At 37.2% G+C, this 23,739-nt stretch overlaps 1 protein-coding gene across 3 annotated transcripts in view; it reads right to left on the bottom strand.

Annotated features, from left to right (window-relative positions):
- CDH18 (cadherin 18) overlaps nt 1-23,739 on the bottom strand; it is a 401,281-nt gene that overhangs the window by 246,047 nt on the left and 131,495 nt on the right. Inside the window, exon 1 of one of the 3 annotated variants that reach the window (XM_058680027.1) lies at nt 20,934-21,067. The exons of the other annotated variants lie outside the window; for them this stretch is intronic. The gene's annotated coding sequence lies outside the window, so the exon portion shown is untranslated. Of the gene's footprint in view, nt 1-20,933; nt 21,068-23,739 lie in introns of those variants that run through there. 3 annotated transcript variants of the gene reach the window in all.

Here is a 23,739-nt window from a genome sequence, read left to right as displayed (position 1 = left end):
CATAGTTGATACTGTTTCATATATTCTAGGATTATATTTTATGAAAAAAATGTTCCAATTTCCTAGTCAATGCGGTGTCTCATCTCTTTCATTAGGACTGTGGCAACAATGCCACTGAAGAATGTGACCATTGTGCTGGGTATGCTCACTGTAACTCTTTCTGTCCCTTTCAACCAATAAGTTTGTTTACTTAACCCAATAATGTCTATTCATTAGTCTGAACCCATGATTAACAACTTTTTTTAAAGATTTGTTTATTTTTATTGCAAAGTCAGATATATGGAGAGGAGGAGAGACAGAGAGGAAAATCTTCCATCAGATGATTCACATCCCAAGTGACCGCAACGGCTGGTGCTGCGCCAATCCGAAGCCAGGAGCCAGGAATCGCCTCCAAGTCTCCCACGTGGGTGCAGGGTCCCAAGGCTCTGGACCAGCCTTGGCTGCTTTCCCAGCCAATAAGCAGGGAGCTGGATGAGCAGTGGAGCTACCAGGATTAGAACTGGCACTCATATGGGATCCCGGGGTGTTCAAAGGCAAGGACTTTAGCTGCTAAGCCACCGTGCTAACCCCTCCCCCTTTTTTTTCCTTTTGCATCACAGCAGTCATTATGGTAATAAAGAGAAAGGTATGGGTGAAAGAACAATGACAAGAAGGCGAAGAAGGAATGGAGGCAGGAAAGAGCACACAACAGAATGCAGTGGAGAACTCAGAACGATGAAAGTCAGTCTTGGGAGCAGGAAATGACTGCCGTGCTTGGAGTGGTACTCAAACACCTGACCCCCCGTTTTGTGTACGCGCATGGAAAATATTTTCTTCTAAGTGCATGTAGACGAATGCAAAATAACTCAGCTAATTTTCTTTTCATTTAGATTTTATTTGAGATATTATGAGATATGAACTCTAAAGATATATATTAAGTTTGGGTGCAAAGTGTCCTCTGCTTGATTAAAACTTAAAAATAAACCTGCCATAAGTGGTATTTTCATTGACCTTGATTTGCCTCTCTTAGTGTTCATTAGTGAGTTCAGTATGTACAAAGATAATATAGGCTTGCATTTCTGATTTGATATTTATAAACATTTAATAACTAAAGAGATGAAATAATATGGATGAGTAACATACTTGCATAAGATATCAGAAATCAATTTCATCTCAGATTGTGTGTAACATGACTTATCTGGGACAAAACTCTGGATTAAACAATGTTATCCCAAAGACATTATATGGAGTGTTTAGATATCAGTGAATGAAGTATTTCCGATCCATAATATATTAAAATAATATGACTTTCCACTTAATGCACCAAGGCAAGAAAAACATTATTACACTTCTTACTGTTTTCTTTTGACTTATCGATATTAAGCCATAGCAGAGGAACTTCACTATATGTCCTTAGGTATTTAACTGCTGGAATCTCCTCTTTAATCTGAAGCTTGAAATTAATCCAGTAACTGGTGTCAAGACATCAGAGGAGAAAAACACAAAAAACGACCCTGGGCCTTGAGGAGCGTGGCTGTTGGATACGTCAGTGCCTTTTCCTGAGGTCACAGAGTTCCTCACACACAATCAAGCTGTTTTATACTATTCCATTTTATGAAGCCTTTTTATAAGCCAGTGTATTTTTTTCATGTATCATTTGATGTACTTCTTTAATCTGAAAAAAATCTTGCACAGCTTCTTCTATTGCCATCCAACGGAAATTCTCACTTCAAGAACAAAACTACAGTGATGCTGGAAGGTGTCAATAATAGAGTAAAACACTTTAGAATTCTCAGGATTATGAAATCTGTCATTGGAATAAAAATGTAACAACTAGGACCTTATGGTGCATTCAAGTGAAGATACATCGGAAATATTTCTGTATTTTTTAATATGATCTACTAATCTAGGTTAGTATTGAATGTACAAAATGGGTTCATCATGCAGAGAAGTTGATGTCTAATATGGAGCTCTACGTATAGAACCTAAAGAAATATTCATGTATTTTGCATAATTAAACTAGAAAAGTTAAGCTAAGAAATAACTACAAATGCAAAATGTTGAACAAAAATGCTGATGGAAATTTTGGAAACAGCAATAGAAATAAGCAAATGAGCTGAACGTAAGAGTTCAAATAAATATATGCTGATACATTCAATAAACATATGTCATATTAGCATATTTAAGTCTATTATATCCACTGACATATTATTTTGTACACAAGCATATTTAGATCTCATAAATTTATAACCACTATGTATAAGGATAAGAATAACTGTACTTAATGACACTTTCAAGAATACTAAACAAAGCAATTACTGAAAACAACTTGGAGCACAGGACTGTAGGTCTTTATTTTAAACTGCTCATTGTCCACTTCTGCCTTTTAAACATGAGATCTTATACTAAGTAGTGAGTTACATGAATGTCAGTGAATAAATGCATCAGTACATGTCAGGATATTTAAAGGAAAAACAATGGATTTTTCAACACAATCTGACTAATTTTGAAATTAAACTAATAAGAGAAACTAATTTTGAAATAAGGTGTTTAAACACTTGCTTTTAGATTGCATGAAGCCTTCTGATGACTATATCTTATTTTGTTATAAGAAATTTTATGTCACTTGTACACAAGAACAAGCAGAATCATTAAAATGAGTGGTAGATTAAATAAATAGCATCACATATTAGCAAAATAACCACTGAAGATGAATTGATGAACTACAATTATGGAAATAATTTGAATTTCTTTCTGCTAGTTAGTATAGAAACTGTTTAAAATGGCATTAATTCTGCTCCTTAGGTTTTATTTGCATTACAGTTAAATCGATACAGAAGGAAAAATAAGAGAGGCAGGTAGGAAGCAAAGGGGATGTTCTGTTACCAGAGGGATGAAGGGTTCCTTCGGTGGGAAAGGGCAGACGCAGCTAATGCATTCTCCCATCACGTGAAGAAACAGCTAAATCTGCCCATGATACACTTACACGTTATTGTGTTCACAACACAGGGAGCACATAATTCTATTTTGCTTTTCTATAATAAGAAAAATCAGTAGTAAATCCCAAACAGATGGTAGATGGCATGCATGAAACAGAATTGTGTTTAGGAAACAAAATGAATTGATTTGTTTTGTGTGTCTGAACTTACTGCTGTACACTCTGAACTGATATATATATACAGATATATATATGTATATATATATATACATAGAGAGAGCTTTTTTTTTTTTTTTTTTTTTTTTAAAGATTTATTTTATTTTTATTACAAAGCCAGATATACTGAGAGGAGGAGAGATAGAGAGGAAGTGGAACTGCTGGGATAAGAACCAGCGGCCACATGGGATCAAGGCAAGGACCTTAGCCACTAGGCCACGCTGCCGAGCCCGAGAGAGCTTTCTTAAAAGAAGAAAGGCAATCAGATTTTTTTAACTTTTAAAACTGTACATGGTGATAGGTACTAGTAAATTAAGATTATGCTTATTTCTTTGTGATTGCTTTCATTAGTTAATTAAGCTCCGATGTCAACAATATATCCAATAATTTAGCGTTCAGAGAGAAAAAGGTCACCATTTAATAGATACTATTTAGACTTCTATTATTTAATCACTAAAAATGTGAGTGCTAGAGAGATGATTAAGAGTTCATAGATCTGAATAAGAAAGGAAAAAATTCTTCAAATTTTCATTTTACATCATCTATCCATGTAACTTTAAAAATAGATATTACCTATTTTTAAGTTTTTTGTTTCAAAATTAAACTTTAAGCATATCAGATGATAAATTTTAAAAATCCCAGCAATCATGTGGCCCAAAGAAGCAGCAAAATGACTACCTCTTTAGATGGAAAATTAAAAATTTTTTGTAAAAAATAGCTTCTACTTTGAGAGTAGAAAATTAACACAGATAGTTTTGTTTTTAAACAAAATTTCCCTTTAAATTAGTAACTTCAAGTTAGCTTTTCAAAGGTTGTTTTTACTAACATATTATCAGTAATCAAGAAATAAATGCGGAAAATTGAGTTTATCATTCTGTTGAGCTAAGCTAAAGTCATTTCAGAATAATGACATGTTCAGATTGTTATTTTGTAAAGTCCAATCAATAAAAATATTTATATAACAAAGAGGTACAATACAGTGTATGTAGTATGTCCAAATTTGAAACATTAATATAAAAGATACATGCACTAATATCAAATTATTTCATTCACATTCATGCTAGTCATATAAACTATTCGCTATCAGGCCAGACTATGGGCAATAAGTAAAAGCAATTTAAAATGCCATATTAATTTTAAGTGGTTTGTCGTCTATATAGATAAAAGCATTGAAAACTTTGGAAGAAATGCAATGATAATGGAAAATGTACTGTATTATGAAAGTAATTATAAATCAAATAGAAGAGGTTAAGGATATTTAAGTGCTAGCAATAGAATACAGAAGATTTGCATCTACAAGACACATTAAACACAAAAACATACTTGGGAACACAGTTGGATAGAAATATTCAAAGCTTTTTTAGATTCCTAATCATAAAGTAACCATGCCATCTGAGTACTACAAATCGAAAAATAAGGGAGTATAACTCAGTTGACTATTATTGATGAACATGTTTAAAGAGATACATATTTTGGGTCCTGTGTGATAGATATTTGCCCAATCCTCACCTTGTATGCACTGGGATCCCATATTGGCTCCAGTAAGAGACCCAGCTGCTCCAGTTTCCATCCAGCTCCCTGCTTGTGGCCTGGGAAAGCAGTGGAGCATGGCTCAAAGCCTTGAGACCCTGATCCCGCATGGCAGACCTGGAAGAAGCTCCTGGCTCTTGGCTTCAGGTCAGCCCAGCTCAAGCTGTTGCGAACACTTGGAGAATGAACCAGCAGATGGAAGATCTATCTCTGCCTCTCCTTCTCTCTACAAATCTGACTTTTCAATAAAAGTAAATAACTTTTAAAAATGACTTACATTTTACTAATCCCGTTTCATATGCTCAACACTGTACTGGACTTAAAACAGAATTTAAAGTTATCTTTCAGTTTCACACTCATTTTACATAGTAAAAATTAAGTCTGTCTATGGTGATATAAATACTAATGTTACCAATCAATTAGTGATTAACTGTACACTTCAAACTCCTAGCACGATTTCCCATTTTCTCCAAAAAATAAACGAAAGCATACCACATTCATACATCTGCATTACTAAGAGATCTTATATTTAATGATCATAACAGACTCCCAAAAAAATTTAAAAGTGTTATTTGTCTAAAAGTCAAGGAAAGAGTGGGAAACTCAATAATGAGAGTGTTCATGGTTGAAAATTAAAAGACCAGATCAGACGTTAAGAACTCAGGTAGATACATGGATGGGGTCATAAAGCTATATGTGATAAACATGAAAGTTGATGAGCTGAAAAAGGGAGTGGGAAGACATAAAGAAAAACAAATGGCCAATAAAACGCCACTAGAAGACACCTATGGACTCAAGGCAGCAAGAACAAAAGTGCTTAAAAAGTAACGTAGGGAGAAACATATTAATCAACAGGCAAATTGCAGCCAATTACAGTACCTACTACAAACAAATAATTGTAAATGCCGAAATAAGCACTCATTCCTAAAAATTAACCATGAACACTAATGTATTGCACACTTCTCCATTAAAATAAATACTGGGATTTTGGAAACCTTTTTTAAAGATTTATTTTTGTTGTTGTTGTTTTTATTTTTAAGATTTATTTTTATAGGAAAGTCAGATATACAGATAGAAGGAGAAACAGAGAGCAAGATCTTCCCTCGGTTGATTCACTCCTCAAGTGGCCGCAATGGGCAGATAGGCGTCGATTCACAGCCACGAGCCCAGAGCCTCTTCCCCGTCTCCCACGGGGGTGCAGGATCCCAGGCTTTGGGCTGTCCTTGACTGTTTTCCCAGGTCACAAGCAGGAAGCTGGATGGGAAGCAGGACTGCCAGTATTAGCACCAGTACCCATATGGGATCCTCGTGCGTACAAGCCAAGGATTTTAGCAGCTAGGCTACCGTGCTGGGCCTGGATTTTGGAAACTTTAACATAAGAATATTAAATGTTTGAGCAGGTAGACATATTTACCCTGATTGTACATTATACAATATACACCTTCATTAAGACAGTATAATAGTATAAATCAGGATGAGTTTGAAATGGCTATAAATGTAAAATATTTAAAAAGGAAGACATGAATCATGTAGAACAAATTTCTAAAATGTCATACCCTGACACATCTCAAGAATATTTTCTCAAAATACTCTGAGTAGTAGACAGCATTAGTCAAATGCTTTATACTTTCTCCTTTATACAGAACTGGTGGACAGAAATGAAGTGTTGTTTGTAAACTTCATCAGGAAAAACAGATCCAATGTCCCCAGCAGAGGTTTTATTGGAAGCAAAGTGTAAAGTTTGTCATCAGAACTCTCTAAGTAAGCATGGTACCCCCTGCTGTAAGCCATTCGGAATACAGACATCGCAACACTGTTAGCTGCTAAACAGGAGCAGGGAAGACTGTGCCTGGAATGTTGAGTTCACAGAACACTGGCCCTGAGACCAAGGTCAAATTCTATGGAAAGTGGTCCAACGCACAGAACTGAGTGCTTTAAAATGTCCCTGAGACAGTCAGGCACCTACTGTGTACTTAGGGCATGCTGTTGCCCCTGATCATCAAGCACTGGCTGGTGTACATCCACGTGGGGCACAGTTATCAAGGCTTGTGCCACATGAACTGCTGTGATTTCACTACCCCAGCAGTCCAATCAGAGATTGAAGCAGGAGGTCTCTCAGGTCCTCCTCATTCCTCAAAGAAGTGCACTATTCTTTGACCACCTGCTGTTGTACTTTTTTTTTAATTTTTGATAATCTTTACATAGCTAATTACGGCACAAAGGTTAAGGGGCTACAGGAAAGTGGGTAAGCAATTCATAACTGTTGAACTATCACAAGCAATTGAGCAAGACCCTCAGAGCATGTGCCACATCAGGAACCTGGGATGGGTGGGAGGCTGGGTGGGGCTTCTCCCTTTATCTCCCTCTTGATCCCCGGATACAGGAAAAAAACAATGTGGAAATGATAGCTTTTGTGTTCTTTGTGTTGTGTTTGCTTCATTAAAAAAAATCATCAAGAATTATCTTCATTTTATTTGAAAGGCAGACCCAAACACCTAGAGAGAGAGAAGAGAGAGAGAGAAGAGAGAGAGAGAAGAGAGAGAGATCCTCCATCCTCTTTTTCACTCTCCAAACAGCTATATCAGCTGGAGTTGAGCTGACCTGAAGCCAGGAGCCTGGAGCCTGGAGCCTGGAACACAAGGTCCCAAGGTCTTGTACCACCTTAACCTGCTTTCACAGGCCATAAGATGGGAGATGGATTGGAAGTGGAGTAGCCAGGACATGAACTAGGGTCCATAAGGGATGCTGGCACTGACAGACTGTGCATACTCCTATTTCGCTTTCCCCATTAGAGCATTATTTAGTAAAGGAGGGGAGGATGTTAAAAATGACTGCTTTTTAAGGACCATACTACATTTCTACATTTGTTGATTCTTACCAACCATCTTCACACAAATTAAGGGTCTAGATACTGAAAAAAAGAAAAAAAAATCTAACATTCTTTTGTCCTAATGGTGGTATTATCTACAAATGACATTTCAATCCTGATTCATGTTTTAAAGGTGATGGACAAAACGAATGAGCTAGCTTGTTTTTAGCACGACATTTGTTTTCCCTTTTATATTTTGCCTTTAAAAGTTACAGAGCAAAATGTGTTTCTTTAGCATCCTGAAATAAATGCTTACCAAAGAATAATTATAGTGCATTGGAACCTACTATTTACAAAACTATCAGACTGTAAGAAAAACTATTCACTGAATGTTAGTGTACTGCCTAAGAAACTGAGAAAGTCATTCAAACTCTGGCCAGAAAAAGTTTGCATACCCTTTCTAATTATTGTTTTCAGATGTTCAGAAAAATAAATATAAGATGCTATCAACAAAGTGGAAATGATAAATAGTAACTGACCAGTTCAGGTGTTGGGCACACCTATTCATTGCATTATATCTTTAACTGAATCCTAATTTTCAAGGGTAAACATTTGAGTACCCTTTAGGGAAGAAAACGATGGTGACCATTAACTAGCCTGACACGAACATAAGCAGCGTTCATGTGATTATGGAGTATAAGATAGTATAATCTCTCTGCAAAATTATTTACACTTAAGAAAGCTCTATTTCTGTATACCTTAAGACATGATAATTCGGCTCCCACTTTATATCAGATAAAAACAAGAAAATCAAACGCAAGAATGTTCACTATCTTGTTTTAATTAATAGTTGCAAACTGTCCAAATGCCCTCAATGTGTACAGCTTATAGTATTTTCCTAAGAGCAAATCATCTACAGCAGTAAAAGTGAATCGATTACTAATTCATTCAACAAAATGGATAAATTTTACAGAAGTAACGTTGAAAAGCCAAACAAAATAAAATAATATCATATGATTTTATTTGCCTACAACAGGCAAAAGTACTTATTATAATTAGAAGTGTAAAAATGTGCTAAGGAAAGGGCCTAGCACCATAGCCTAGCAGCTAAAGTCCTTGCCTTGTATGCTCCCGGATCCCAAATGGGTGTTTGTGTCCCAGCAGCCCCGGTTCCCATCTGGTTCCTTGGCTGGCCTGGGAAAGCAATTGAGGACAGCCCAGTACTTGGGAGCCTGCACACGCATGGGAGACCCAGGAGAAGCTTTGGGTTCTTAGCTTTGAATTGACGCAGCTCTGGCCCTTGCTGCTGCTTGGGGAGTGAATCAAAGAAGGGAAGATCTTCCTCTCTGTCTCTCCTCCTCTCTGCATATCTGACTTTCTAATAAAAATAAATAAATCTTTAAAAAATATACTAAGATGAAGAAATGCTGAAGGTGGACGACGGCTTTTGAATGTGAGTCATATCTTGTTTCATACAGCTGACAGCGATGTGTGTGTGTGCTCATTTTTAAGCCACATATATGTTAGCTAAACATTATTTAGCTGTATAATATGATGGATGCATCTTGTGGCAACACTGTCTACGTGCTTATGTTATTAAAATATTAAGTCTATTTTTGAGAAATGTGTTTACAATGCTATTTCATATCCATATTTGCCTTATGTTTTATTTTTGAAGAGATGTATTCATTTGACAGTAGAATGACACACAGAGAGGGAGTGAGGATTCAATTTTCAAATCCCCGAAGGCTGTCTATCACATTGGGGATTTGGGCCAAGCTGAAGGCAAGAACCAGCAACTGCAGTCCAGTCTCACAGGAGTGGGAGAGGCTGAAGTCCTTGGGCCACATTCCATGTCTGTTCAGGTGCACTGGCAGAAAAATGGATAAGAAGCGGAGAAATAGAATATAGAATTTCAACTTTGCCAGGTGGCAGCTTAACCCATGGCACCACAATTCCAGCCATGGTTATATTTTCTAGGATATATTTTTGGCTGTGTGATGGTAAATATCTTAAGTTCCAGGAGCCCAACGTGAAGGAGACAATATTGTAACTGCAGTGGGCTTGCCTACTAATGACAGGTAGGAAAAGTCAGTACTTTTTAGAATATTGTTAAGGGGTATGCAAAAATTAACTAGTGGGACAGAGAGGTAGAGAAGCCAATTTCAGTATTATTAGCACGATAAAAAGGTTAGATATAAAAATAGGAATGGAAGAGATTTCACCCAAAATGAATAACAAGCTCAAATGGCATGTGGAGAACTTAGCCTGTCTGGGTCTTTTCTGGAAACTTGCATGTGCTAATGATCGTTCCATGTGGCATTTCTTTGGCCTTCTGCACTGGAGGTCACATAGCTATGAGTAACTTCATTATGTGTATTATATGAACAAAATCAGAAAGTTAATTAAAACAATATCTGAGTTCAACATGCAAATTTGTATTAAACAATTTCTCTAAGATTTTACAACAGAACCTGTTTCTATGCTATAATGCAAAGGTTTTTTTTTTTTAATTTACCTTTAGTAATTAGAACATATTTTGCCAAAAAATGCCAACTTTATATTTCTTAATACTATCTTCTTATGCAGTTACGATTCATGAAGTTCAATAAATTAGAAAAGAATCACATGATCCTACATAAAACATTTCCAGGAATAAACACAAGCTGCAATTTGTAGGAGCAACATGTACTATGGTCAATATCTGAGTGAATGAAGGGTAAACTCCGGCCTAAGCATTTAGATAATCTAGAAAAACCAATAACAAACACAATCTGAGTTGAAGCAGTTGTTATTTTAAATATTTTATGCCTCTTAGAAAATCAAATTTTTGCAAATAAAGTGATTGTTGTGGTTGTTAAATGAGGAACACAAAAACCTAAAGACATTTTAGCTAGGAATAAATGATTCTTGTGGAGTTTATTGATTAGAACAATCTAGCCTTTTCATTGAGTTAATGTGTTTCTTTTTCCTTTTCCTTTTAAATGTTTGGCACTTCCTTCAGCGAGAGAATGGGTATCATTTCCAGGATGCTGACAGCATCCTACTTTATGTCTTACTGAAAGCCACAATTTTACACTCTGAAGAGTCAGCACATCCACAATGTTAATACCAAATATAAGTGTTAAAAATACCTTTTTGCATGCATATGAAATTCTCCTAGCACTCAATAGAAAATGCACTGAGATGTTTCCTCAGAGATACAAGCGATTTGTGACTGTTACACATTTTCGGAGACACAGTCACCTAAGGGCTGCCTTTGAAGCTGGGAAAAGAGCCTCATTGAGAGCTGATTTGTTGCTCTGCAGTTTCATACCAGTACTGCTTCTTGGATTGTACATGTTTGTTTTTCATTACCCATGTACGTACTAAAAAACTCAAAGTTTCCCTAATAAAACTTTCATAAATTCCATCTTAAAAGCTTAGATAAATTATATACCATATGATATTAAAAGATCCAGAAGAAAATGGTCTTTAGCTATTAGAAGCAATGCACAAAATTTGTGTCTTCTCTCTCTCCCTCACACACACACACATGTAATCTCCTTGTTTCAGATCTGGGGAATGCATGATCTACACAGAGGTCAAGTTATAGTCATGACCTTGTAACTTCCTTGTACAATAATTGATGTCTCCAGTAATGCTTTGGGGAGGGATAAGGACATACATTCTAACATTTCATTTTTCAGATGGACAGGTGGTTATTCCACTGAAGCATGTTCTGCAGGGTTCAAATGAGGCTGCAGGACCCTGAAGACTGAAAGAGATAAGGAATATTGGGGAAAATATGATAGAATCAAGAATGACAAAATGTTATAAAAGCACAAGATTAAAAATAGGTCTAAAGAAAGGACATGTAGAAATTCAGAGGGACATATTTGAAGGGATGTGATGTGGTGGGCATGTATAAACAGTGTTGGGAAGCAGTTAAGAGACTAGCAAAGAATCAAACTGACATACTTATTTGCAGATTCCAGTAATGAAAATAGCAAGGATATGATTAAGATGATACAGATGAAATTACAAATGTACCTAAAAAAGAAAGTTGACCAACATGCACACATGCATTTCATCTATCATCTATCTTTCTTTCTATCATCTGTCATTTATGCTTCACCTGCTATGTTTATGTATGTATGTTGGATACATATATGAAGAACTACTTGGATAGATCAGCGAACTATCAATTTGGAGACATTTTAGGTAAGTGGGAGTTGAAGAAAGGGATAGTAAGCTTATTAGATTGCTAAACAGATTAATTGAATCAATGACTAATAAAGGGTAACTAGGAAAACAAATATAAAATGACTCTGGTTTGGTATCAGGGGTAGGCTCATGACCAAGGGATAGGCCTTGGGGCGCACAGTCAGGGACCTTGGGAGCAGAACCTACATCAGCTGATGTTTCTAGAGGCCTAAGACTTAGCTGAAACCTTGCCATGGGACTTTGTTCATTCCTATGTTTTTAAATTACCTGGACTTCAAGTATTTGAATTTTATATGCACTTTACATTATGTAAACTCAGACGGAACGTCTTTCTGTGTCTCTCAGGTCATCCACCGGTCAGACTGCGGCAACTCTGAGCGTGACTGCGTGTGTATCTGCACAACGATCCACGTCATCGGTTCATGAGCCCTTGAAGCTCATGGTGTTTCTAATAGGATCACAGATTGTAAAGGCTATGGCAGCCTGATGTGATGAAGCAACCAATGAAGATCTCAAGGTTTACGTCCTCGATCCACTCTCCATCCCAACTTCAGAGTAATGTGCACCCTAGGCAGAAAATCTGAACTCTGTTTGACACTTTCCCATGAGCACTTTCAGAAATGTTATGAATTGCACATGAGAAAAAATAATTCCAGTTGGGAAGTTAGTCTTTTAACTTTGTGTCCTCTGTTAAAGTTTCGGAAGGATTAAACAACACCCCAGTCACTTATTTAAGGAGTACTTAAATCAGTAGACTACAACTTTTACATTCTAAGTCCGTCTTTGTTGTTCGAGCAGCTTATGTCTTTAAAATAGTCTTCAAACTATGAAATATTTTATCACAATCGTATCACTGTTTCCCAAAAGTATTATTCAAATGTTAAGCAAATGTTCTTTGCACTGACAAAGTTATGTACTTATTTTGTGTTCTATATTTGACATTTTCTTTTGTTCATTATTTATATAGTTTTATACGTGGACAATTTACCTAAAAGAGTTGTAACGATAATTCAATCATTTGCATCCACATTAGGACACAGGAACCAGATATCTAATAAACTCATTATAGAGCAATCTGATAGAATTACTGGGGACGACAAAGTATAAATTAGGCAAGTTACATAATTTTATGTCATTACAAATACTGAAAGGTAGCCTTGTTTTTGAGGGAAAGTACATTCTTCAGAAAACAAGCATCTTTTAGGTTTAATTTAACTTTGTTTTTAAAATTAATCTTAATTTGTATAGCAATCTGATGGGAATGGTAAACTTATTAGAAATCAATAATATTCCACATAGTTCCTCATCAAATTCATATGACTTGTGGCTTATAAAAAAGGCAAGAGTATTATATGTCTCAATATGCTAGAAGTATAATTTCCTGCTGTTGCTGTAAAGCAGCACCACAAGTTTAATGATTTAAGACATTTATTATCTCACACATTCACAGGTCAGCAGTCCAGGAGGTCCTTCAGCTAAGCTAAAATCAGTGTTGCCAGGGCTCATTTCAGTTCCCAAGGCTGTGTGGTGAGAAGGGTTTTCTTACATTCCCAGTTCTGAGATGTTGCCTAAACAACATCTGCTTGTCCCCTTCCTGCTCACACCAAATAAGCACCTTCCACTCAGACTGGGTCTTAGTGTTGCACCACTTCTCCACCTGCAGCAATGCCTGTGGTCAGGTGCGCTTGGTTAACCCAGGGGCATCTTCCTATCATGGATTTTCTGATTAGCAGCCTTAATTTAATCTACAATCTTAATCCACTTTCACCAAGCCACAAACTTAAAGTTGAAGATCCCAGGATCAGGGCATGGCCATCTCCAGGGCTCCTTACTCTCTGTACTGTAGGACCCTCAATGTGTTCATGCACACCATCTCTACATCATCATTTAAGTTATTTATGGATTGGCATTTACAACAAGAGTTAAGACACTGCTTAGGATCCCCACATTTCATATAGCAGTCCGGTCGAGCTCCTGGGAAGCCACAGACAGTAGCTCAAACCACTGGGTTCTTCCAATCCTATGGACGACTAACACTGAGTACTAGGCTCTCCACAGGCCCAACCCTGGCTGTTGCAGGCATATGAAAAATGAACCCATAGATAGAAAATTCTCTCTGTCGCTCTCTCACCTCTCTCTCTCATTATGTATGTGTCTGAATTCATTTCAAATAAATCAAAAATAAAAAATAAAGTATTGATGTAATTTTTCTCATAACACGGTTGTGAGCCTCGTTAAAATAATTTTGTGATTTGGTAATCTTGTATGATTATGGTTGCTTAAATAACAGTTTTGCAACTTAATAGTCCCCTCGTTCCTGCTGTTGAAACTGTATCTCAGTTCTTAATGTACTTCCAAATCTGGGTGTAAACATCAGTAGTACAGACAAGTAACAACATGCCGTCTCCTACCTGGAATATTAGCTGGAGGAAAATTCCTGTCTGATCTAACCATGTGCTCTTTCAATATAATCATTTACAAATTAATTTTGGATTGATATTTCTTGAAAATCAGGCATACCTTAAAAGCAAAAAATTTAATCTCAAACTTTAAGTAAAGCCAAGCAATAAATTAGAGAACAAGAACTGCAGTAGTGGATGAAGCCACACACTATTAAACTCATCACTCTGCAGCAACATTTGCTTTTATGATTCAAAAACATTTTAGTTATTTCTACTGGCAGATTCACAATGATTCTGAAACTATTTCTATGAATATACAAGTTAGAAAAAAATAGCCATAATACTTATTTAAATATGATGAAATATTCTTAAAAAATAAAAATGCTGTTTTATTTCAGTGAAAACACTGGTGATATATTGAAGTTTCGTTGCAACAATTTTAAATATTTTCCAGGCCATCAAGACTTTTCAGTAGCTGAAACTTTCTCTTCCTTCTGTTTGAGTTGGCTTTTCCTCATTTTCTCAATCTGGAGTTGTGTGCTCTTGTAATCCTGATGTTTTCTATTTTTTTCTCTCACCACTTTGTCTCTTAACTTGAACCTTCGTGACTCTTGATTTCACACTTTTTGTAATAACTTTTCCCTAAATTCCACACTGTGTATTCAGCTGATTCCATAAGAGCATCACTTGGATATCTCAAATTAAAATGTACAAAACGGGGGCAGGTGTTTGACACAGTGGTAAAAAAAAAAAAAAGTCACCTGAAGAACCACCAACTGCTACAAGGAGCTCAGGTTTGAGTTCAACAGCTCCATTTCCATTCCAGACCGCTGCTAAATCCTTAGGAAGCATTTGAGCATTCCTCAAGTATCTGAGTCCCTGCCAGCTGTGTGAGAGATTGGGATGTTGTTTCCCAGATATTGAGGCCACTTGTGGAGGGACTCAATGGATGGAAAACCGTGTATGTTTGTCCTCTCTAGCTCAGGGAGTTTGTAACCCCTTGATGTTTTGCAATTGTTTTCTGCCTACAGGAATATGGATCCCACAAACATCAACATTAGTTATATTTATAAGCCGTCTAAGCCTTTAGTCAAAATACTTTCATTATGGATTTTCCAGCTAATATTCATGAATGGATAGAAAACTATAGTTGGATATATAGTCTAGTAAAGTACAATTTAATATTTACATGCTTTATTATTTTTTAACATATGAGAGGTTACTAGAAGTAGTAAGTAAATCATGAAAAACCAAAATTGGCTTGAAAAGTCTTTGGGACCTTGTTTCCTCCTAAGTTTCAACAATACAAGACTTTCTTATAAGTTAAACTGAGTTACTCATTCAATAAACTTGTTCTGCATATAAGCATAAAAATACTCTGTTCTTTCCTTAAGGTTCTATGGTCTAGTCAACCTACATTCGATCCTGCACACAGATATTTATTATGCATGCTTTAAAAATCGATGCACTAGGAAGGCATTTGGGCATAGCAGGTAGCGTTGGACTGATTCCTGACTCAACTGCCTTACTTCCAATCCAACTTTTTGTGAATGGCCTGTGACAAGCTGTGAGAGACAGGTCAATCATCTGAGATTCTGTCACCCATGTGGGAGAGCTAGAAAAAGCTCCTGGCTTCTGGTGTGGCCATGGCCACCCCCAGCCATTGTGACCAGTCAGAGAATAAACCAGCAGATGACAGATGACTCTTTCTATCTCCCTATCTTTCTCTGTGTGACTCTGACATTAAAATATATAAGCAACTCCTTAAGACAAACAAATAAACAAATATAGAGAACAGAGAGAAGTGTTGGAAATGCATGTTTTTTGTCGGATAATTTTATGAAGCTATATTGTTTTTTCATGAAATTCTTTTAAAAATTATTGATAATTAAAACTTAAAAATCACATTAGTATACAAGGACTGAAGTTTATGGATAATTTTAAAAGATGCTTATTTTGGGTGAAAAATGAATTTGAAGTCCTTGTATATTGGAACTTTTGAAAAGGTTCAAGAAAATACATATTATGAAAAAATATGCATAAACTTTCACATTTTGTTATACCAAAGTAATTATTTCAAGTTTATATTTCCATGAAGCTTTGGAAGTACTTCATATTGCAATCAACTTCTTTAAATGTGATAATATTTGTATTATGGAAACTATAACACTAATATGAATTAGTTTATGTCTGTTCTTCCTTTATATGAATATTTTAGATTATTAATTATTTACTCCCAGATGCTATGTATGAGAGAATCCACTCATTTTTGTCTCTGGCAATAGACTATCAATTATTTTTGAAAATTCTTATTAGGAGCAGTGTTAGTTTGATGGTTACCATTGCTCACCCTTGAGCAAAACCCTTGGGTTGGAATCCTGACTATCGCTCCTAATTCAAATTTCCTCTCTCTGTGCATCTCAGGACAATGCTGAGGGCTTAAATACTAGGGTTCCAGCCACACAAAAGGCCTGGGTTGCATTCTTGGTTCCCAGATTCAGCGGCAGCCCAGCCTTGGCTAGTGCAAACACTTGTGGGATAAATCAGTGCAAATGAACTCTCTTTTTCTATATCTACTTCTAAACTGAAGAAAAAAATCTAAAAAAGTGTTATATAGTAAGTCTCACTTCCACCATAAATAAATGCAAATTAGAACTAAATTATATCAATGGCAGCATTAGTTTCAAAAGTTATGATACGTTGATAGGTTGAAATGACATTTGTAATGACAAATGTGTTTTTAAGGTAACACATGAAATTGTACCACATAATTCAAAAATTCAAAATAAATATATATGTATATATACATTAAAATGAATAAATTAAAACTGTAAGTTGGTAACATTTAAATTATTGATAATTATCCTACATGATTTGATATAAGAATATCCATTTGAGGTTACATATCATATCTTATATAAATATTGAATGAAGTTGACAGAATAGTTGAAGTCATCATCAGAAAGGGATATTAAACCTTGAATATATTTTACCAGCGATTAAGAACTCTATTTCAAGAACTTTGAGTAAAATTTTAATTATCACTTAGCTCAGGAAATGAAATATCTTAGCAAAGCGAAATGATTACATTCATACAAATTTCTTATGGGATTGCACTTGGTTCACTTTACTGAGAACACCAAAAAATATGCTATAACTATAAGGTAATATCAGTGTTAATCTTTTTCAAAAAAATAATTTTACAGATATGTACCAGACTGGAAATAACAGTTCCTATTGGATAAGAAAGCTGATGCCACATTCTTTACTTGGTTATCTTGTACTTTTATAATCAATTCTATATTTGGATAATACAAGTGCAAACAAAAATAAGAAAAAAATAGAGGTCTATAAATAATACTTAATCACATATTATTACCATTGAAGTTGTTCTTTTTCATTCATAAGAGAATGCTTTTTAAAGGAGATCACCAGCTTTCCTTGTAGAAAATGTTTAATCACCTTAGAAATGCTGGAAGAATTCGCATGCTTCATCAATTCTCATCAAACAAATTACCAAAAAAAAAAAAGATCATTTAACAGCATTGATATAAATCTTCACAAATTAAAACCAGTTATGACACCTTGTATGTTTGCTCTCTATTCCTGTTAATACCCCTTTTCACAGGTGAGGAAATGGCCTACAAACAAATCAGGTGTCATGTCATCCATGGCTGTACCGTGTTCTGTCACATCTTTGAGTCAGTACACTCAGTGTTATTCTATTGAGATCTTTAAACCAAAATGTGTTCCTTTTACCTCTGGAGGACTTAAACGTTAAAAATTCTCCTAGTAATACAAAATTATCTGAGTGAACAACCCTTCCGAACAAGCCAAAGATACACAGAATTTAAACAAGAATAATTAAAGCAATTGTGATAAGAATCAGTATCTTTCATTTCTGGTTTATAAACAAATCTCATCTGAGAAACTGAAGTGAAATTAGTCTCCAACTGGAATATTTACATTGTCCTTCTCTGAGGTGTTACTTCTTTTCCCCCATAAGAGTAGCATTTGACCATGTACAGTTAATACCACAGGAATATGATACAGCAAACTCTTCTACATTATTGTGTTACTGTCTACTGAAAAACATACAAGTTGAAATCTGCCCGTTATCAACCTATTAAAACGGGGTTCATCCCTAGAGCACACAATCTGAGCTACGCATTTGTTATTGTTTACTCAGTCCTTGTGTATCAACCTTCTCCACTCACACCAATTGTTTTCTCCTAGAACAATGGTTTCCATGGAAAAGGAGTACAGTTTAACCCACTCCCAAGAGAAACAGCAATGGGTGGAGATACTTTGATTTTACACCTGGTGAGTGCTGGTGTGGGTCTTTATTTGGTTTGAATACAATGGTGCTGCTAAATAGCCTAAGAGGCAAGAAAAAACTCATGGAGCTCAACATATCAGCAAAACCAAAGTAAGGAAGTTTTATCTAGAATGTAGTCTGATAGACAAGAACGATGCTGCTATTATGAGAGTTTGTGAGTATGATTACGGAAAGCAAGGTGCTTGAAACCTCTACTTCTTAAGAAAAACAAGGGAATATCTTATACATCATTATTTCATCTATTGATCTCTTTCATTCTTCACTATACTACTATATGAAAATATATATTCAACACGTTAATCTGCATCTCTTGACTTTTACATGCAACATTACATTCTAAAGAACAATATATAAGGTATATCAGATATATAAGGTGTATTTCTGTTAGTCACCAATAAGCCAAGTACAGGAAAGGTGAGACATAGAGACCTGTAGACATGGGTTTTGTATTAATTAGACCACAAAAATCAATACAATGCATACTAATGATGTTTATATGGTCAATGGAGGAAAAGTACTTCATCCTTACTATTTGTAGCATCCTTCATCTAAAAATTGTTATCAAGTCGGATTAAGTGACAAATTATGCACATGAAGTAGGGTTTCAGGAGCAAAAATAATTTCCACGTTGTCCAATGAATGTATTTTATTCAAGTACTGGTTGGTGTTGCACATGGTACAACTACTAAAGCTAATTAAACTCAGCCTTCATTGGATGCAGTTAGAGCTGGAGTTTCCTGTCACTTACTTTTTTTTCCAATATTATATTCCTCTTCACTATTAGGTTATCTTTAGTGGAGCATTGCTGTTGCTTCTAAAATAGCAAATCCTCATTTTCTACCTCCCATTGTTGTCAGATAGGAAAGCAATCGACCACTGGTATCATTTTATGTGTTTCATTAAGTCATCCATCTCTGAAAAATCATCAGAACGCTGAGTTATATGGTACTTATCTACAAAAACTCATTTACGCTTTAAGAAATGAATAAATCAGCTGATAAACACTAGGTAAATTTATTATCAAGACATCTAGAATTGACTACATAGCAGGAAGCTTGAAGGAGCCTACAGATATGATTGGTTCTTGAACCAAAATGTTAGATACGGAACTAATTCTCCACCAGCCTCACATCCTGCCTTCCCCCTCCCCTATCCAAAACATATGTATGGAATCTTGCTTGGCCCTCCAACTCTTGATGGAAAATTAAGTGTTTTCACTCCCAAGGCAAGTACACTCAAACAGAACAGAACAATTACTGCAGAATGAAAGCCCCCAGCTCTGGAATATCTGAGGGTGATCCTAGAGTGGAAAATAAAGGTGTGGAAACACAGTCGTTAGTTTTTTGGCTGCATAACAAAATCTTGCTCAGATTTGTCTCAGCTCAAAGTGGTGATGCCATCACCTGAGCAAACCAAAGACCATAATAATTTTAGCTAAAATTTCTATAATTTGATTTTATCTTTGATTTTCAAGAGGGAAAAGACAAGGGACACTAATTTTTGACTAGACTCAAAATTCATTAAATACAAGACAGTAAAATAAGCCTAGCTAATAAATTTCAATTTCTTTCACCTGTTACATATGGGAGCTTTGCCTAGCTCCACATCTGCAGACACAACACACACACACACACACACACAAACACACACACGGAGCGTGCAAAGCTTTATCTTGCTTTTGCTTTCATGGCATAAAAATTAAGACAAAATGATAATTTTAATATTCCAACTGAACCAGGTTCAAGAAATTAAGACAGAGAAAAAAATAAAATCAACAAACATAGGGGGTGAATCCTAAATAACATGTTCTGCTGATCACAGGAGCTTAATCATTTCTTTTCATGCATCATTTATTAATGCCTTTTAAAAGAAGTAAAAGTTTTATCGTAAGGCCTAAAGAAGCACCTATGGAAGCAATTCGTGAAAAGAAAGAATAAACAAGGAAAGAGAGAGAAAAAAAAAAAAGAAAAGAAAAACAAACCTTGCCTTGCTGCAGCTCCAGTGCCCAGATACCATGTAAATGTAGAGGATGCTGGAAAGGCAATAATTTAAACAGCACGACGGAAAATGCGATTTCGGTGTCCCTGCCTGTGTTCTGACTGCGCTTCCCCTGACTTTCACGGAGAGGAAGAAATGACAGCTGGCACTGATGCCATCACTATCCCAATGTGCCTGGCTGAGTATCCTGCCAACTTCTTCACGGGCAGGGCAGATCACATCCATCCACAGACCAACACCACTCAGCTGCCTTACAAGACTCGCATTCCTTAGGCTCTGAAACAGCATTCCTGCCGGAGAAAATCCAGAGGCACAAGAACCAGGAGGCTGCCGGCGTGAGCGGCAACTTTCCCCTTGGCTCTAGATCCCGTGAAACCACAGCAGTCAGGAAGATCTCAACCAGTATTGTTTTGATTCTCAACTCGGTAAGCGAGCAGCCCCACTGCGCGCGCACACACACACACACACACACATTAATGTCACGACAGAGTAAAGTGTCAGGTATGAAAACCTTACCTTGGCTGAGTTGCCCTAACTGGTGGAAAGGAACTTAAGGTATGAGAAGCAAGCAGGGGACTTTCCCAGAGTCTGTGCACAGCTGCTCGCGGTCCTCGGAGAGCCCAGACTCGCTGCGCGCACCTCCAGCCCTGGGCTCCCAGGCTCCGACTCTGCAGCTCCCGAGCGCGCCTCTGATTGGCTGGCAGCGCCTGTCTGCCTGATGCTCTGCTCGCCCTGTCTCTCCTCCTTCCTCCTCTTGCTTGCTCTCTCTCCTGCTTCCCCCCACCCCTCCACTTCTTCAGCACCCCATTGTACATACTTTGGGGGCTACACAAATTCGATAGCACAAGGATTGGACACCGTTAGCCCCCTCCGCAAGGTCATGCGCAAAGCAATGCCACTGATAGCCATCATTAAGAAAGAAAAAAAAAAAAAACCTGAGCTTTTGAAAAATGCGGGCCGGGACTCCGTGACAGTTCAGACCATCAATTCTCTGCGGGGGAGGGATTGTAGGGGGGCGAGAAGGACTCTGACTGTCAGATGGAGTGGGAGTAACATTAGGAGGGAGTGAGCAAACGCAGGCAGGGCAAGCGCTGATGTGGCAAGCTGGTAATAAATTTTCATATTTCCGTGCAAAGTCGTCACAGCCTGCTAAACATTCAACTGCTGGCTCATTCATCAGTAGTCCGTAGTCCAGCGGTAGCCATGAGATGTAGGTGGAGTGATGCCCTCTAACGCCTTACCCCAAAGTACTCAAGGCATGGAGAGTTTATATTAGATGGAGCTCCCCTTGGAGGTCAGCATTCTATTTGTGAAGATGAATAGGAACTGCAGTGCCTTTGCAAACCCGTTTGCTTGTGTCAGGAGAATTAACACACACACCAACTTCTCACCTCTTGTTACTCCCTAGTAAATTCAAATGATGTGCCGTGTAAATAGCTGTGGATAACAGGGACTGGAGGCCTGGCTGGCTGTGTTCAAAATTGATGTGAACAGCTCAAACAACTCCAGTACTTTCTCTCAGCACGTAGTCACCCACATTCACCCACTAGGAACAGGGAGCATCCTCATTTAAAGTACTGTAGTAAACAAGTGTAGGAGTTTATCTAAATTGAATGGCTCTTGCAAAGGTCCCTTGGCAGACATATTAGGAATTATACAAGATGCTTAATCATTACAAACATTAAGAGCACAGTGTTAATTTTTTTTCCCACACAGTTGGTAAAACTGAAAATGTCCCTGGGTTTTGAGGTTAAAAGAACAAAAAGGATTCAATGCCCCAAGAAGTGATGTGATGCACAGTTTTCTAAAGGTCACACAGCGTCGGTTCAGATTCTTGCCCAAACTCTCTTGAAAGCAGACGTGGAGTTTCAGGATGCTTCTCTTTACAACGGAAGGACGTGGCCTCATTTTAGGTGTTATTTGTGTAAATCCAGTGAAAGTCACTGTCATTGTTCCTATTCCACGTTAACTTTTGATAAAGGCTGTCTAGCTTTCGGTAATACCCCGGCCTCCCGTCAGGTCTCTCCTTGCCCTGCCCTGGGAGAGATCAGAGAGATTAAGAAAATGAAGTAAAGGCATTTCTGGGAAGTGTAAGGAGCCAGAGAGAAAGTACTTTGAAGCAACTAGAGCTATTATTTTAAACCTTTATGGTGCCGGAATGATGTGAAATGCGCAATTAATTGGACTTCTGGATTGTGGTGTGATTAAAGAAGCCACCAGAAGCAATGATTGACGCATTGGATTGCATTATTTCTAATTGTGAAAGGAATGCGGTTTTCAGGGTCCAGTTGCTGTAAGCAGGATGTTGGAAGTCAACTATAGTGTGGGAATCTCTGAAACCCAAACACTTGAGAAAGGGGGCAGAAGCAACAGTAGGAGACAGGAGCCACGATTGTATTAGTTGTACGAAATTTGATGGAGCTTCTCTCATGCTGCTGCTGAGTTAAATGAGAGATGGTCCTTGCAGAGCACCCAGAACAATTATTCACCTTTGCATTTTGAAAGAGGCACTGAGAAGAAAAAGCATGCTTAAGTATTTCTCTGCTTATGAAGAATGAGCTCAAAAGCATAGCGACATAGGCAAGAAGAACCTCGGGTTTGGAAGAGATGAGAGACTTAATTTTAAACTTTCTCACTGTGATAGACGCTAAAGAAGTTTGTCTTTCTGACAGCTTCTGAAGGGACTGAAGTGTTTATTTACCAGCTTGCCTCAGAAGTGTTTGTTGAGACACTAGCAACACATTCCTAGAGATGCACTTGAAAACAAAACGTGTTTCTGCTAGGCTTTCTCGGTGGTGTTGCCCGGGTAAGACCATAGTAAGTGTCTCCAGTGGACTCAGACTGAAGGTGAACAGGCACTTGCTGCTGAGTGGAATGACACACAGATGCAGTAGTGAAAATCGCCCAAAAATACAGTTCATTTCTAGGAAATGAATCCATTCACAAAGCAAAGATTTGTATTGTTCAGACTGCACTCAGATTAAGGACTCCAGATCCCCCACAAACCTGATAATGGAATGTACCCTGAATGTCGGGGCCTTGGAAACTATGCCAGCTTTGCTTAATCGGAAAAACAACCCTGTGAGCCACTAACAGAACCCCTTGTATTTTCAGGTTTAAAAAGAGGAACCAAGTGAGTGAATGTGGAACACACAGCTTGGGTGCACAGAGGTGGTGTGGGTACTTATTCTCCGTTTATGTCAGAGCACTTGAAAACGGTGGACAATGCATCACTCAGCAGAATTTATAACAGAGCTAATCTGTGCAGCTGGGAGAATGAACGTATCTGATACCGAGGACCCCCTTAGGTTACCTTGGGAGA

This window comes from Ochotona princeps, chromosome 23 (genome assembly GCF_030435755.1).
Source record: "Ochotona princeps isolate mOchPri1 chromosome 23, mOchPri1.hap1, whole genome shotgun sequence".
NCBI lineage: Eukaryota > Metazoa > Chordata > Mammalia > Lagomorpha > Ochotonidae > Ochotona > Ochotona princeps.
The sequence above is the reverse complement of the archived record's forward strand: the minus strand, read 5'-3'. Positions and strand labels throughout refer to the sequence as shown.